Source organism: Phyllostomus discolor, chromosome 2 (genome assembly GCF_004126475.2).
Source record: "Phyllostomus discolor isolate MPI-MPIP mPhyDis1 chromosome 2, mPhyDis1.pri.v3, whole genome shotgun sequence".
In the NCBI taxonomy this organism is placed as follows: Eukaryota; Metazoa; Chordata; class Mammalia; order Chiroptera; family Phyllostomidae; genus Phyllostomus; species Phyllostomus discolor.
In genome coordinates, this window is record NC_040904.2 from 18,744,844 (window position 1) to 18,761,606 (window position 16,763).

The following is a 16,763-nucleotide window of genomic DNA, read 5'->3' on the forward strand; positions in this document are numbered from 1 at the left end:
TCAGAACTTTATTCTGCTTTTTTGCTGACTAGTAATTGCTGTGTGCATGCATTATAATTTGTTTATTCATTCACCTGTTAATGAACATTTGAGTTGTTTCCAGTTTGGGGCTAATAGGGATGAAGTTATTAGAATTTTTTCATTGACTTTTAAAGGAATTTTTAAAATAGTAGTGTAACAAAATATTCAAGGTTACTTATGATTAGCATTATGAATCTGAATACTAAATTACCATTTTATGCACAATTTTTTCCATGCACAATTTTTAAATTAATATGTGTAATTTTGTAGTAGTGAGAAAATGTAAACCTAGGAAACAGAGACAGTTGTACAAAAGATCAGAGGCAGAATACAAACTAAGGGATGTTTCAGAATTGAAACATTTAATGGGGTGCTAAGAGAATCTTAATCATTCTTGAAGTCTCTGCAAGTTTTAACAGTGTAAGACACATAGCGCTTTGTTTTCCAGAAGAGACAAGGAGGGCCAAGAAACTCTGGTTTGGCAGAAGCACTGGAAAGAACAGACCACAAATGAAGTGGTTCTGTTTAAAGTTCTCTGAGACGTTAAGGGAGATTTGTCCCTTTCCTAATCCTGAATTCACTCAGCTAGACCGAGCAAACAGTTGGTAAAACATAAGCTTGCCACGGCTTTATCACCTTTGTTCCTGCTCAGTTTCCAAGACTTCTTGGGAATTTTCAAACTATTTCTAAAATGATTTGCTCTCCTTCACTTCATTGTCACTATGGGGCGTGGCACTCTTTGCAGGCATCTCACAGACGGGCAGGTCGGTGTCAGAGCGTTGAGGGAGAGCAGCAGGCAGAACAGTGCATTTTTATATCATTTGTATGTGGTGCTCTATTCATAAAAAGGTTAATAGCTTTTACTTTTGGAATCTGAACTAGATAATGTCTTAGATGTATTTATCTTGAAAATCCCATGATTTTGCAAGTTGAACCAGTGGGGTTCGCTTGTTCACGGTTCTCTGCATCAGGGTCCCATCCCAGTGGTCGGATGGCACAGACTGCCTTCACCTCTAGAAGCAAAAAATTCCAGCCCGAGCCTCCCTGGCATCCAGGCACACCCCCACCCTTGACTGACGACGCATGACCTGGGTAGGGAAGGATCCATGCTGAGCGCAGCAGTGTCTGTCATGTCAACAGGCAACAACTGGTATCTAGATCCAGTGCGGGCTCCTGGCATCTGGTGTCCAGTGGCCATTGCTCTGTGTAAATTTGGCCATGAACCTACTGGTTGATTGATTGCCTTTGTTGCTGCCTGACTTCCAAAACTCCTAGGTAATCTCTGCTATTAAATAGATTTTTCTTTTTTTTTTAATAAATTGATTTTTTTAAAGATTGTATTTATTTATTTTTAGAGAGGGAAGGGAGGGAGATAGAGAGAAACATCAATGTGCGGTTGCTGGGGGTCATGGCCTGCAACCCAGGCATGTACCCTGACTGGGAATCGAACCTGCCACACTTTGGTTCGCAGCCCGCGCTCAGTCCACTGAGCTACACCAGCCAGGTATAAAATAGATTTCCTTTTATCCTAGGTCAACTAATTGCTTTCTCTAGCATGCACCTGAGAACTCTGCCACACCTAACTTCATCCACTGTGTCCATGTTCATGTCCAGTGCCCTCCTACTTTTGGGATCTTACAAAATTGGTTCCTAAAAGTGAACGGCTGAGAGCCAACATATGTCTAAACTATGCGTATACCTCAGGACCACATGGATTGCCTACTGGGGCAGCTGAAACCCAAGATTCTAGAAAGATTAAACCTTTTGGTAATGCAAATGTCAGCTTTTCTGGTAAGCGTTCATCGTTCACAGGTGGGGTGACTCTGGAGAGTTTCCCACTGTCCCCACTAATTACGAAAAGTGCTCACAGTTTGTGTCTCCCAGGGTCTTGGAGGAGGTGGTCTCACAGGAACGGTGATGGGCTTAACGGTAGCACTTGAGCTCGGGGCTTGGCCTGTGCCCTCCCCGCTATTGCTGAGTGACTCCCAGTCGGGCAAGGATCTGTTGGGGGGATGAGAGACTGCTGAGGCGGCATCAGGGTTGGCTCTAAAAGGTCAGTAGCTACTCAGTGAAAAGCTTATGGCCTTCACCCATTTCTCTCCACACCTCTATGACTATTTCAGGCTTTTGCTAACTTGCATTTGTTTTGTCTCCACTTCTCCAAACCAGTAGTTTTCTGATTTCGAGTTTCATGAAACATACATCAGTGGGCCACACACACCTTCAGAATTTCCGACTTACTAGGTGAGGGGTAGGACCCAAGAATTTTCATTTAACAAATCCCCAGCCGATGTTGAGACCCCTACACAGCACAGTGCATACAGCTGCTCCAAACCACCCATTGCCCCAGAGTTCACTTCCCCAAAGATGTGATAATGCTACTTCCTTCTTAGAGGCTTTTCTAGATTACCATTGCCTAGAGAGTAAAAGTCCTCACAGCTCAGCAGTAAAATCCTCCGCCATTTGGCTCCCATGTATTTTACATTTTAATTCTTTCATCAAATTGAGGTTTCATTTCGTGCCAGGAACTCGAACAAGCGCTTGGAGACTTTGGGTCAACGAGAAAAGAGCCTTCAAGACTTGGTTGGTAAACTGAAAAGGATCCTGCCAAGAGATGAAGTAAATAAGGATAGAAAAATGTCTGTTGGATTTAGCAAACAAATTTCAGTGAGCACAGTTTTGATGGACCTTTGGGAGCAAAAATGGATCACAATGGATTAAAAGTATGGTGGGAAAGTTAGTGGATTTGGGGTGTGATCTCTAGTAAGTTTAGCCATGAAATGAAGTTGAACTCGGGATGTATGTCCAAGGTTTATGGTGTGTGTGTTTTTTTAGGTTGGGAAGTACTTGAGAGTGAATCAATACTGCGAGGACTGATGTAGTAGAAAGGCTGACGATGGAGAAGTAGCAATAATCAAAGGCATAAAGTATTGAAGGGGTGGACCAGAATAGCACACCTGGAATGGTTTATCTTGGAAGAGGTCTAGGATCACCTCAGGCCTTGGCACTGGAGAGGTCACACTGCAGATGATGCATTTGGGGAGATTCATTGGAGAGGAACTGGAGAAAGTCTCTGCCTGGCTGCTTCTATCTTGTATGAGTGGAAAGATAAAGATGGTGGGGCAAGATGCTTAAGGAAGGGGGGAGTAGCTGCTTCTAGAGAAATGAGCGGCGTCTTGGCTGCAACGGGAAGGGCTGCTGGACTGTTTAGAAGAGGTGGAGACTGAGCTCCATGACTCGCCGTTGGTTGGATTGCTGTAAATTTGCATTCAGACTTTGTTGCTGTAAATATATACAGAGAGGGACTATTTTTGCAATTGGAGTAAACTAAACTGAGAGCTCTACTGAAAATAGATGAGAATCTGAAGCTTGGATAAATTTGTGGCTCCAAAAGAAAACCGACAAAACCTTACCCAACAGATGAAATTTCAAGTGTAGGAAAAAATGAGAAATACGAAAATCTACTGCAAATAGCGTATGGGGAAAAATGAACTTTGAACTTAACTTTCAAGCAAGTGTTTTTCATTTGTCCTCTCGGTAATTGTCTCCAGCAGCATGAGTGGGCTAAGACTGTCTTGAAGGCCAAGCCCTTATGGATCAGCAGAGAGATGCGGGGAAGTGTCTAACCTAGATAAAAGGAGGTTTACAGAGGCTAGTCCGTACATAGAATGTGGAAGAAAGCCAAGGTGTAGCTAAGCAGAGTTTCGCATGTGTATCTTCAAAGCAAGGAAAAGGCAATGTAAAATGAAAAGGGCTCTTCTAGCAGAAGGTGGCAACTGAATTGAAAGTGATGAAGGCAGAAGAAGAAGCTATGATGAGCAAGGGGATTGTCAAACTGACCTATGGGAACTTGGGTTCTAACCCTCCTCTCCCCTTCTGAGCAATGTTTTACCTCTCAGCCTCTCTTGTCATTTGTAAAAAGTGGAACTAAACTTGGTGATCTCTAGGGAAATTCCGACTCTAACCCTCTATAAGGATAATGACTTCTAAGAAACCTGCAATGCAGAATCGGCCCAGCCCCGGCATGAACAGCTGAGCTGAGCAAAGGAGAGAAAGGAAGTGTGGTTTCATTTAAGAAACTGAGGTGCTTTTACAGCGCTGTTCCTGTGATCATCAGGGACGAGAAAAGACCACAGAATCAACCTGGCAGTCTTTTTCATCAAGAGCTATACACTTCTTTCTTACTGTTTGTAGAAAGAAAAAAAAAAGGATGATAAGCCTTGACAATTACTGCTCTCCCACATTCTTATGTCAGGAAGTACCGTATTTGGGGAGACTGTTCTCTTAGGAATAACAATCAGCGGTTGGGTCGCCTACAGCACAACTCTTGAAGGCTGGCTCAGACAATGTAAAGTCAGTGTGGCAGTAAACTGTTTAGTAAGACATCATTCATTCATTCAATCAGTGTTAACTGTCCTTTACCCTGATACTACATCTTTCCTATTATGGGAATAAAAATTTGTTTTTCTTTTGTGAAGTGATGAAAACAGAGGACAGCTTGCCTTTTTTGTTTGTTTCATTTTGAGGCCTTGCTTGGTAAAAATTCAAACAATCTTATGTTGAAGAAACAAACAAAACCAATAGAGTGGGTGTGCATCATATATATACATATATGTGTGTGTGTGTGTGTGTGTGTGTATATATATATATATATGAGAGTGAGAGAGAAATTGGGTTTTTTTTAGGGAATTGGCTCACACAATTGTGCGGGCTAGCAAGCCTCAAATTTGTGGAGCAGGCTAGCCAGCTGGCAATTCTGGCAGGAGTTGATGCTGCAGCCTTGATTCCAAAAGCAGCCTGGAGGCAGAATCCCCTGCTCTTCAGGGAACCTTAGGCTTTTCTCTTATATCGCCTTCAACTAATTAGATGAGGCCCACCCATATTATGGAGGGCCATATGCTTCATTAAAATCTGATTTAAATGGTAATCACATCTAAGAAGATACTTTCACAGCAACATCTAGACCAGTGTTTGACAAAACCATTGGGCACCATTGCCTAGCTCAGTGGACACATAAAATTAACCATTACAGTTGATCCCTACTTTTCATTGTATTTTCATAGTCCATGAATTTGGAACATCTGGAAACCACGGACGGATCCAGCAATACTTGATCCAGACAGCTGCCTCTGAGCAGCACTCCCCTCGCCCCTCAGTCCAAGTCTGCGCAGTCTCTAGAGAAGGAAATGCACTAAAAAGGCTCTTACACTACTCTTAAGTTTTTCTATGTGTTCTAACGGGGCTTAAAGAAACAGCTTTTCCTTGTTATTTAAATAATGATTTGTGTAACAAAGACATTTACCTAATTATCCTGTTTTCTCTTAGTTGGCTGTTGATTTTAAACTATTGGAAGACTGGGATTTATACAAAAAGCATACACAGCCCTAGTAGATTCAATACCCAGTAATTTTAGATAAATTATTGAAGGTTATTAGAATATTGAATGTTTGGTTTGTACCTCTCTTATTCTCCTTGCTGTCTTACCTCCACCCCACAAACAACTCTCCAGAGAGTTATTTTACATCAGAGAAAGGTATCACTGGGTCTCAACCACCACCAGCCCAAAGTGCCTACTCTTGAAACAAATTTGCATAGCCCCAGGTGTAGAAGAGTTTGGGAGACCCCCCACGACTAACTGGGTAAGTAACAGACTAGACAAGACAGCATCTGGGCCCCCTGCTAAGTTTCTCTCCTGTTGCCACACTGTTTCTCCCAAAAGCACCAGAAAACGGTGGAGCCCTGCACACTGCCACTGCCCAACGGAGAGACTGCGGGAGCTTCCCTCATTTAACAGAAAACAAACTGCAGGGGGCGCTGAGCTAGTGACCTGCAAAGCCAAGGCACCTGTGTGAACCAAGTACAAGCCAATGGACCTTCACATCCTGCAGGGCTGCTGTACTTCCCATGAAAGTATGGACGGAATTTCTGTCCCAGACTGACGCAGACTGGTCTCATGTCTGTGAACAAAGTGAATCTGCCTGTGAGATATATAAAGAGCACAGGAAAGCACTGGATGTGTGGTGTGAAAAGAGCTTTGAGATTCTCAAGGCTTTGATTCGATTTGCTTTTGCTTTGTTTCATTTTAGGAAATAACCTTCTTAAACCAAAATGCCAATTTCAGCAAAGTTCATTCCTAGGAAATGTCAAAGCTTGTTAATGCCCATTGCAATTACCTAGAAAAAAAGAAAAACACACACCCTGCTGATCCTGACTGGCTCTTCAAAGCAGAGGTGCTAGAGTCATATATTATTACAGTCATATGTTTGAGAGACTGTGAACTGTGTGGGTGGGACTTGCTCTGTCACCACAAAGAATGGCAACTGCATGTGAAAAGCCCCAAATGTTTATTATATTATATTATGTTATATTAATTATATTATATTTATTACACTTATTATATCCTTTTTAAAAATATTTATTTTTAGAGGCTGGAAGGGAGAGAGAAAGAGAGAGAAACATCAATGTGTGGTTGCCTCTCATGTGGCCCCCACTGGGGACCTGGCCCACAACCCAGGCATGTGCCCTGAACTGGGAATCAAACCTGCGATGCTTTGGTTCGCAGCCCGCGCTCAATCCACTGAGCTATGCCAGCCAGGGCTATATTTACTATATTCTCCTTCACAGAGATGACATATGCTGTAGCACACCCCAGAACAAATGAGGAGAAAGCTAATGTAGCTGCACCAGCAAAGAAGCTCATTAAGAAGCCAAATTCCAATCTCATATCTAAGTGAATTTGAAATGGAAACCTAGTTAGATCTAAAGAAACTTTAGAACAAGATCTGAAACTTAGTTAAGTAATCCTCTTCTCAGTCATCACCTCTTGACTTGCCTGATGCTCATTAGAGGTAAAAGGAGGACCTCTCCAGTTACCCTGCTTGGCTTCCTGTTGTGCTAACGGGCGGGGAGAGAAACAGAGACTGCGGCCGAGAGAGAGCTGGTGCCTGGGTGCAGCATGTCTGGGTGCTCTCAGTTGTTATCAGTCAGCTTCTGTGAAATATTACTGGAGATGTTAGAAATAGCACCAGCCAATGCCCTAAGAAAACAAAAAATGGTTGTGTTACCCCTTCCCCTTCCCCTTCTGGAACAATTCAGTCCAAGACCTCCTAGGTGGGACAAACAGCGTAGGTGTCCACGGGGTGTATGGAGTGGGGCCGCTGGTGTGTGTGTTAGAGCAGGAGGGGCAGGCCTGGGCTGTCAGACCACCAGAGGGATAAGGGGAGCAGCCATGAAGGCATGGGAGGAGACGAGGTCCTGGATGCGGGTGTCAGAGCCTCAGTGAGCTGCAAAGGGCATCTTGAGGGGAAAGGGGCAAGAGTGGCAATGGGAAATTGGTTCCATACATAGAGACTGATCAATTGAGTAAGTATATTGAGGATAATGGGAGCCCTGTATTTCATTCCTGAAAGTTGGAAAGGTAGAACATTAGAATGAGCCCTGTGGGTTTGATTGGAATTGAAGATAATGGAATAAATGTGCAATCCTCACGATTGATGGACAGATGAATATAGGTGTAAACACATGTAAATGTGCTTAAACTCTGTGAGCGCTCAGTGATAGGCTCTGGGACAGTGACGCTGGACCAAAGCAATGAGAATCACCTGGAATGCAAATTTCAGTTTCTACTGACATCGGAAAAAAATAAACGTTGCTAAGAGAGTCACTTAAAATAGAGTCAGGAGGCTATAAGGAAGTGGGGCCTCTGCATGTCTGTGTCTCAGTTCTCAGAGCCGCTGTTACGTTGCTAACCACCTGGCTGAGGCGGAGCCATAGACATTCTGGAACAACTGAACGGTTCTGTCCACATGTATGGACTTTGCTTCCTCCTTGTGGCTTTCCTCTCTGCTATTTGCATGTTAGAACTAACCAATGCCCCCTCTTAACCTAGCTAGCAATCCTTCATTTGGTTGAAAAAATACTCTTGGTGGGTTTTGCCTTTATAAACCCTGCTTTTTTTCTTCTCTCCAGAGAGAAGTTTGAGTTGCTACCTGAATCTGTGTCTCTGGGATTTGAATTATTTAAGATACCAAATAAAATATTGTTTCACATCCTCAGATCCTTATTGGTTAACATTACAAGTCATTCTCCACTAAATCGGGGCCTCTTGGAGAAACGATTACCTTTAGGCCTAGGGGAAGGAAAGCGGAAGTTGTTTTTTCTTGGTCTCCAAAAAGTACAGAAGTGAGCAGAAAATGATGTGGGCATGTCAGAAGAACACAGAAACCAGAGGAACATAGAAACCATGCTGAAGGAGTTCCATTGTCCAAGTCAGACAATTTAAGTGTTAAAATAACTAGTGAATTTGTTGAATAAAATAGAAAAATATATGGCCACACTGATTTTTTAAAAAATCAATAAACTGAAAGTTTCTCATGAATGATGGGAGCATCACGGGATTTCAAAACGCCTCTAAATGTCATTTACAGAGTGGAAAAGAAAATCTTCAAGGCTCCACCTTAATCACGTGATCGTAGTGATACTAGAGAGTGAAGGCGAGGGCAATGTAAATGTAAAAACAGGCATGAGATTGCTATTTTTCATAAGAAAATATGATTTTGATGTTTTTAATGATATAAATGTGTAACTGATAAAAGAAGATTAAACTGAGAAAAATAAAAATCCATCTATTTATCCTTAGGTCTTATTCACTGAAAGCTAAAAAATAAATATCAATAAAGACTATTCAGCAATCACAGTGCTTGAAATAAAAAAATAAAAGATTTTTACAAAGGGTAAAAAATCACGCCATGATCCTCAACACACATCCCGATGCTTAGGGTTTCAAATGTCACTGTCACCGTAAAACAGTCAGTTGAGAGTGCCAGGGAGTCTGTCATCAACCAGGATAGTGGCACAGGAAGGTTCTTACACTGAGCACGTGAAAAGCTAGCAAGATAATTGGATTAAAAAAATCACTCGGTTCCCCTATATCAGATTGGGGGTGGGACCAGGGGAAGGCAGGCAGTGTGCCATAGAAGTCAGAATGACACAGGGAGAGGTGCTGGACCAAAGAGGCCTGTCAGTCTAGCCTGGGGAGAGAAGGGATTGGTTGGGAGGTGGACCCAATGGAACCACGCAAAAATTTGGGAAGTTGATTGGCCATTATGAGAAAGCACCTGGTCCATCCCACACCCAAGCTAACATAGCATCAGGGGAACAAAGAAGCAGAAGCTTTCTTGTGCTCATGACCTGAACTCACACATTACACTTACCTGTTCTCTCCATGGGCCATGTGGCCTTAGCAGTCTGCTAGTGACCACTAAGACCACAAGGCCCATGGCTTCAGGAGGGAGCCTCTCTTACTCTCTTGCCCACTGGCGATGCTCTCGCAGCTGCTTTCCTGTGTTCTCTTGCCCGTGAACACACGAGCATGTGGCTCTGGCAGCCACATGGCCATGGCTGTACTGGCTCCACATGCAGGCTCCAGGGGGGAGCCTGAATGGACAGCAGCCGGGAATGAGCTAAGCCACCTGCATGGGGACTCAGACTGCTTAGCAACCACTAAGGCTCCAAAGGACTGTGCTCTAAAATGGAGCAGGAACTCTGGGCACTGGCTTTTGTCTAGGCCTTGCTGAGGAAGGTTGGACTTTTTCCTTGGCAGAAAGAGGAGAAAGTCTTTGAGGTGGGAATCTGCCATTCTCCCAGATCACACAGCCCCTGAATAAAACTTCTTTCCTTTTGCTCTAGCACCTGCCTCATAAGTTTGGCTTTTGTGATGACGGGCAGCTGAACCCCACTTTTATTCAGTTACATTGCCAAATTAAAAGAAGTAATTCTAAAGTTCGTGAGTTCTGTTATCTCGCATTGGTAGTCTTGCTGGAGGTGAAGTATTATCTTCGTGCATTATCACGTTTAACTTTCACAGTTTCTCTGTAAGGCAAGTACAATTATTATCCCCATTCTACAGGTGAGGAAGCTGAGGTACAGAGAATTTAAGAACCTAGCCCTACGTCAGTTAACGGGATGAAGTCAGTAGTTTAACTCCAGTACCTGTGTGTTTAACCACTGCACTGACAGTTTCCATCCTTAACTCTAACCCTCAGTCCTGCTCCTCCTCACATTTAACCAGTCATCTACTCTCTATTCACATCATCCCCCACTCATCTCTAGGAACTCTCTGCCGATGTAACTACCTCAGCCTTAATTCTAACCCTGCTATGTAATGACTTGGTTATTAAGGAGCCATCTAATTCCTCTCTGCTATGCACTGAATGTTCGTATCCCCCCGCCAATTCTTATGTTGAAGCCCTAACTTCCCGATGTGATGGTCTTAGGAGGTGGGGTCTTTGAGAAGTAATGACATTTAGATGAGGCCATGAGAGTGACCAGGATGGGATTTGTGTTCTTGTGAAAAGAAGAGATGCCCGAGCACACATGCTCTCTCTCTTCTCTCCCTCCTTCCCCTTCTCCCTACCTGCCCCCTTGTGAGCACACAGCAGCGAGGCAAACATGCGCAAGCCAGGAAGGCATCCCTCACTGAACTGGCCTGCACCTTGATCGTGGACTTCCTGGCCTCCACAACAGTGTGGAAGTTCTGTTGTTTATCCAGCCCGTCTAATACACTGGCTAATACACTCTCCTTATGTCCAGACTCTCGTCATGCTGGCCCATACTCCAGGCTTTCTCCCAAGTTAGTCTGCACAGACAGATTGATCCCTGTCATTCCCCTACTTAAAAATGTGTGATGAGTGCTACAGTTTCTGAGGGAGAGGTGCAAACCTCCAAAGCCATCAGGAGGGTGTTCAGAGCTCTACATCACTAGACCCAATTACTTTTACTTTTACTAACTTTATCTCTTACTATAATTTTCCATGAAATGAACCCGCCAGCCAGTTCCCTAAACACGTCCTGTTTGGCCCCTTCTCTTGGCCTCCATATATGCTCCGTGACTATTTCCGGAATGCCTGGTTGCACTTCTCTCTCTACCTTTTAAGACCCACCGTAACCCATGGACAAAGACAATGGGGTGGGGGGGGAGGATTGAATGTGGGAGGTGGAGGATGGGTAGGGAAGGGGAGAGTACAGGGCAGGGGGGATGGGGACAACTGTAATTGAACAACAATAAAATATAAATATAAATATACACATATACATATATATACATATATATGCATATAAATATAAAGACCCACTGTAAATGTCCAATCTTCTGAAAAGGTTTATCCAAATTTCTGTGCTCCTGAAACACTCGCTCATAGCTCTATTTTGGCAAGCATTTATTTAAGGTCAGTCTCAGCCAAAACCTGAAAAACGCCTGAAGGGCAGGGACAAGAGTTCTCATCTTTGTACCATCACTCCTTACATGTGAACCGGTAGTTAGTAGATGCTCATTAAACAAGTGTTGAGGGGATGAATTGAATTTCTAAGTACACTCCAAACTTTCATGGCCATTAACTTTGGCTGGAGTAGATCATTTTAACAAGGAGTGGTTTATTTGAGAGATAATCTTGCTTATCTAATTTCCCAACCTTGCATTTTTGCTACAGTTCCTTGTCATTACTTCTGCAGTGAGTCACTTGCCTGGGGAAAAGTACATGTCACACATTTACATTTCGGCCTTAAGGTAAAAGCACCTTTTTGTTTTCAGAACAGAGCAAGAGTCTTGAAAACTAACACAGTAAGTTCAATACTGATTGTAGTCAGTAATAAAATACTAGTGTCACAAAAATGTGGTTTTTGGAGATGCTTCTTGGTCTCCCCTGGAAGTTATGACCATTATCACTACTGATGAGGTGCTAAACTCTAAGGCCCCACCCCTTTGACTTGTGCAAACAGAGCCTGTAACACACTATCCGGCCAAGACGTTTTCTTTGAGGTTTTCAACTACTAACTATATCACCCGTGACATTAAAATTTCCAAATTCCCACTGTTATAAGAGGCACAACATTTGTACAAAAGGTCACGCTGGGACACAATGGTGAGAGTGATGATGGAGAAGAAGAGATCAGGCACTGACAACCATCTAGATGGCCTTCCTCAGTGGAAAGAGACAGACAGTTCTTCGATGTACCCTGCCGTACCATTGCAGTCATGCGCCTCCTACGGAAGTTTGGTCAATGACCAGCACACATACCACAGTGGTCTCATAGATTCTAACAGAGCTGAAAAATTCCTGTCACCTCGGATGCTGTAACTGTTGTAACGTCATAGTGCAAGACAGCACGCCAGCGTTTGGGATGATGCTGGTATAAACAAACCTGCCCTGCCAGTCACATACAATTATGTACAGTATAGAATACTTGATAATGATAATAACCAACCATGTGGTCTGTTCTCGTGTTTACTATACTGTACTTTTATTATTATTTTAGAGTGCACTGTCTACTAATGGGGAAAAAAATTGCTGCAAAGCAGTGTGCTGTGTTACGCTGGCATCAGCCTCACATTGCATCTCTTGATTGAGTCATTTTCTCTCGTGCTTGATTTAACCTTATACTGTGTTGTACAGTGAGATGCAGTACAGGCTTGGAGCTGGGAGCATCAGCCTGTACCCGACAGTATGGGTGTGTAGTAGGCTACGCTGTCCAGGTTTGGGCAAGTGCATTCTATAACGTTCACCCACAATGAAATTGCCTAGCAGCACTTTGGTCAGAACATACCTTCCTTGTTAAGAAGTGTGTTACTGTATTTGAAGTGTAGACTACCACAGTGGAGACGCACGTGCACACACACACACACACACACTTTCTGTTTCTGAGCTTACCAGCACAATGCAGCATGGTTGAAACTGCAAATCAGGCCCTTTTCTGAGTCTCAGTGGCATGTGAAAGAAAGAGCACCGGGTTGAAAGTCAGGATATCTGCCCAGAGGAACATGCAATAAAGGCTAATAAGAAATAATAACAAAAATTTGTATAATCCCCATGTACCACAAGTTGTTCTAATGATTTACATATCTTAAATGGGTCCTCTTCACACACCTCAGAGGTGGGTACTATTACTTTACAGACGGGAAACTGAGGCACACCAAAATTAACCTGACCACTTCCTGTAGTTGGTTGTAAGCGGTGGGATTTGAGACCAGACATTCTGGCTGTCAGGGTCTGGGCTCTTAGACACTAGCTCCAACATTTAGCAATTCTACTATCTATTTACAAAATCCACTGTCGTCACCTGTTAGGATTTTCTCCCCTTGTTTGGGTTTGTAAGCATCAGCAGGTTTGCCTTGTGGCCAGCCCTCATGCTAAAGAGTAGCTACACGAAAGGAGAAAGTATACACATCAAACTGTCCGTATAATATTAACTAACTGGACCAGACCACAGGTGATATTTTAATTTAAAAAGTAGCAGACAATTAATAAAAGATGCTGTTTCTTCAGTCACCATTCAAATGCCTATTCCCAAAACCATCTTTGTCTTAGGTAGGATAGATAATAAACTAAGGCAGGGAGGGGGAGAGAGAGTCACGTGTCACCCCTTTACTCAGCAGTCCTGAACCTGGTCCAATAAAACTGCCAGGCACTCTGAAAATCACAAGAAAAACCATGATAGCACAGCAGGAGGGGAGCCCTCAAAATTCTGTATGTATCATTTCCACTAGCTGGGAAAGAAAGCCTTTAAAAGTGTGCATGAATCCCAAGATAAAAGTAAAACTGTATAACGGACCAAAGAATATTCCCCAAATCCTCTATGTGTTCATCGTGATGCATCAGCATATTCATAAATGCACCAAGAAAGCTAATGAATATTCTGCTAAAACCCTCCCCTAAGTTTCTCACTTGCGGCAAAAAGATGAAAAGCTCTCAGAACAAAGACTCAGCCCTGGCTCACCCTAGAGCCCGACCATGCCCCTTGTCGGGTATGAACTGTTTATTCCATCCTGAATTCTAAGAGTCCCAAGGATACTTGAAGCCAGGGGAGCAGTCAGAAACGGCAGCTCCACCCGGCCTTACCCCTGACCCTGTCTCCAGGGCTCCCTTTTTTCTGACTGCCAGGTGAACTGACAGCAGCCCTACCTTGGCTCGTTCCCTTCCTCTCACTTTTCTAGGGAGCCAAAGCAGCCCCACCTAGGCTCTCTCTCGTTACTTCTTCTACCTTAAGTTCTTCCTTTGTTTCACTGCCCCCAGTCTTAATAAACGTGCTCTCAAAATCACCTGGACTCGTGTTGTGAAATCTTTCCTACATGAAGTCAAGAGCCCACACACTACAGGCTGTCCTGAGGCAGACCTTTTCTGGGACAGTGCCTGTCCATTAACATTTGTTTCCACTACACGTGGGGCACTCTGACCGGCTGGGTGCACTCTTGCAGCTTCATGCTCAATAAACTTGCAATATCATTTGCACTCTACATCTTGTCTCCCGTCTGAATTCTTTTCTTGCAAGCAAGGCAAGAACAGAGGAACATGAGCCCATAACTCAGGTCTCTTCGCTAACACTGAGGTCATTAAAACTCCCATTTTGTAACAGGCTCACAAACAGACATTGCCTATAATTCAGTGATTCTGCACCCCATCACCTTCTGCATCCCTTCAATACCAACAACATAAAAACTGATTCTTTTAAAAAAATAAATCCACATCCAGATCACTATAGACTTAACCCCTCTCATATCCAAGAATGTTTTCTCTTTGGAAAAGTTCTTGAAGCGCTAATTCAGCTCATTTGTAACCCTTGCAATGTTGAATCGCTTGATCCAATCAGCACAAACAAATGTTCGGAATTCAAACCAAGTGAGAGAAGTTGAGAGCCCAGGATCCGTCAGCCCCCTTGGGAGGTTGCCAGGGCTTGACTGTCTAAGCAACCTGATCTCAGCAAAAATGTCTGCTAAACTCAATTTACCTTATAATTTCACAGCTCCACTTCCATCAAGATTAAACTTCAGGATTTCATTTCTGTACCCAGAGCGGGAATGCATCTGACTGCAGCTGTTCCTCAGCCAGCAAGGTTTATGGGGGCAGTGAACTAGAGAGTGTATTGTGTTACTAAACCATAACCACGCAGTAAATTACACGGAGGAAAACGACAAGCAAAGTCTGCTGAGCAGAGTGTTTTTGTTATTGTTGTTGTTTAAAGAATGACTCTACCTTACTCTAAAGGAGCAAATAGTGAAACATTTCTTAGGAAATTGTCAGCACACTTCATCTTTGTTTTGTTTTTAGTTAGCGTAGCAATAGAAGCAGCATTTGAAAGGAACAGGCCCCACAAGGGAGAGAACACTGGGGCCCTAGCAGTTCTAACAGTTACCAGGTAAACTCTGTTTCAGTGACTCTTAGCACTTTGCTTTTAAGTCCCTGGACAGACATGCCAGGGAGAGAATCAAAATCAAATGTTGCAACCCACTCAGCTTTTTTGAAACTGCTGGTTGTTGTCATTGGCATCTTTTTCTCATTGGAGTTCAAGTTTATCAGAGGGAGGAGATGGGGAAGCAGGAGACAGAGCAATGCCATAAAAATAGACAAAAACATGTCTTTGCCCCAATAGTGTCAAGACCAAGGGGGTTGGAGAGGTAAACTATAGTTCCTGGGGAGGCTGAGTATTGGTTTCCCATCAAACTTACTTTTTATTTCATTGTTTCAACACCCTCCCACCCCTAAAGCTGGAGCAGAATTTGGGACACGAATGCAACAGCATTTTTTAAGGATATAGGGTGTTGAAACAAAACTCACTAATACCCCTGCTTCCTTTGATAATGGCAAACAATTACCAAAAGATCATTATTAGCATTGGCCGGTGTGGCTCAGTTAGTTGGAGCATCATCCCGTAGACCAAAAGGTTGTGGGTCAGGGCACACACCCAGGCTGCCAGTTTGATGGGAGGAGGCAACCAACCAAATTTATCTTTCACACTGATGTTTTCTTTCTCTCTTCCCTTCCTCTCTCTCTAAAAGCAATTTAAAAAATCTTATTAAACACTCACAAGTGTGACACTACAAAAGAAAAAAAAAAGAATCCACGAAAGGGGTATTCCCTGCCTGTCCACCCCATCCCCCCATTAAGTGATGGCATCATGCATCCTAAGATGGTTATCAATGTTTTAATTTGTTAGATAGAGAACCTGAGGTTGTGAGAAGTTGCTGACATCCTTACGCCTACAAAGCTTCAAAGGTTCTGTTGTAGAGGTTCTGTAAACAGAGAAGAGCTGTTCAAGGTCAAACTGCCCATTGCAGGAGCTCTGGATCTTGGAGAACCACCCCTGTGAACAAGTTCTCAGACTCTAAAGAAATGGAAGGATTCGATTTTATGCCTTATTTAGGAAAAAAGGTCAAATTAAAATGTTTCATAAAATTAACATACTCCTGTAACTCTTAAATGTTACATAGTTTCTTTAGAAACAGATTCCCTTCATCCCTGGAGAGTTAGGAAGCTGTTTGCATTACAAATGACCGTCAGCAAAAATTTCCATCAGAAGACAAGGGACTCTTACTAGAAACTCAACAATTCAGGAATGTGTAAACATCTCTGGGTTTCAGAGAAGATTCACCTTTAATTTTGCTGAGAAAACTATTTCTTGCATAAGAGGGTTTTGTAAAACAAAGCTTTTTCAAGGATTTTTTAGAAAATAAAAGAAGAAACCACTAGTGGAGTGTGTTGAGGACAGAATTTATGCTCCTCAATAAAAATATTAGAGAGTAGTCTGCTCATCACGGCAAATAAAACTGTGTAGTCAAAACAGTTGTGTCTTAAAATGGGAGAGAGCCAAGTGCCTGAAAGAAAAATATAGGAAATAGAAGTATGTGCTGCTCCCAGCTTTCCGGCCATCTCTTAAATCCCAGCATCTTAAGGCCAGCTCTGGAAGGAAGCGGA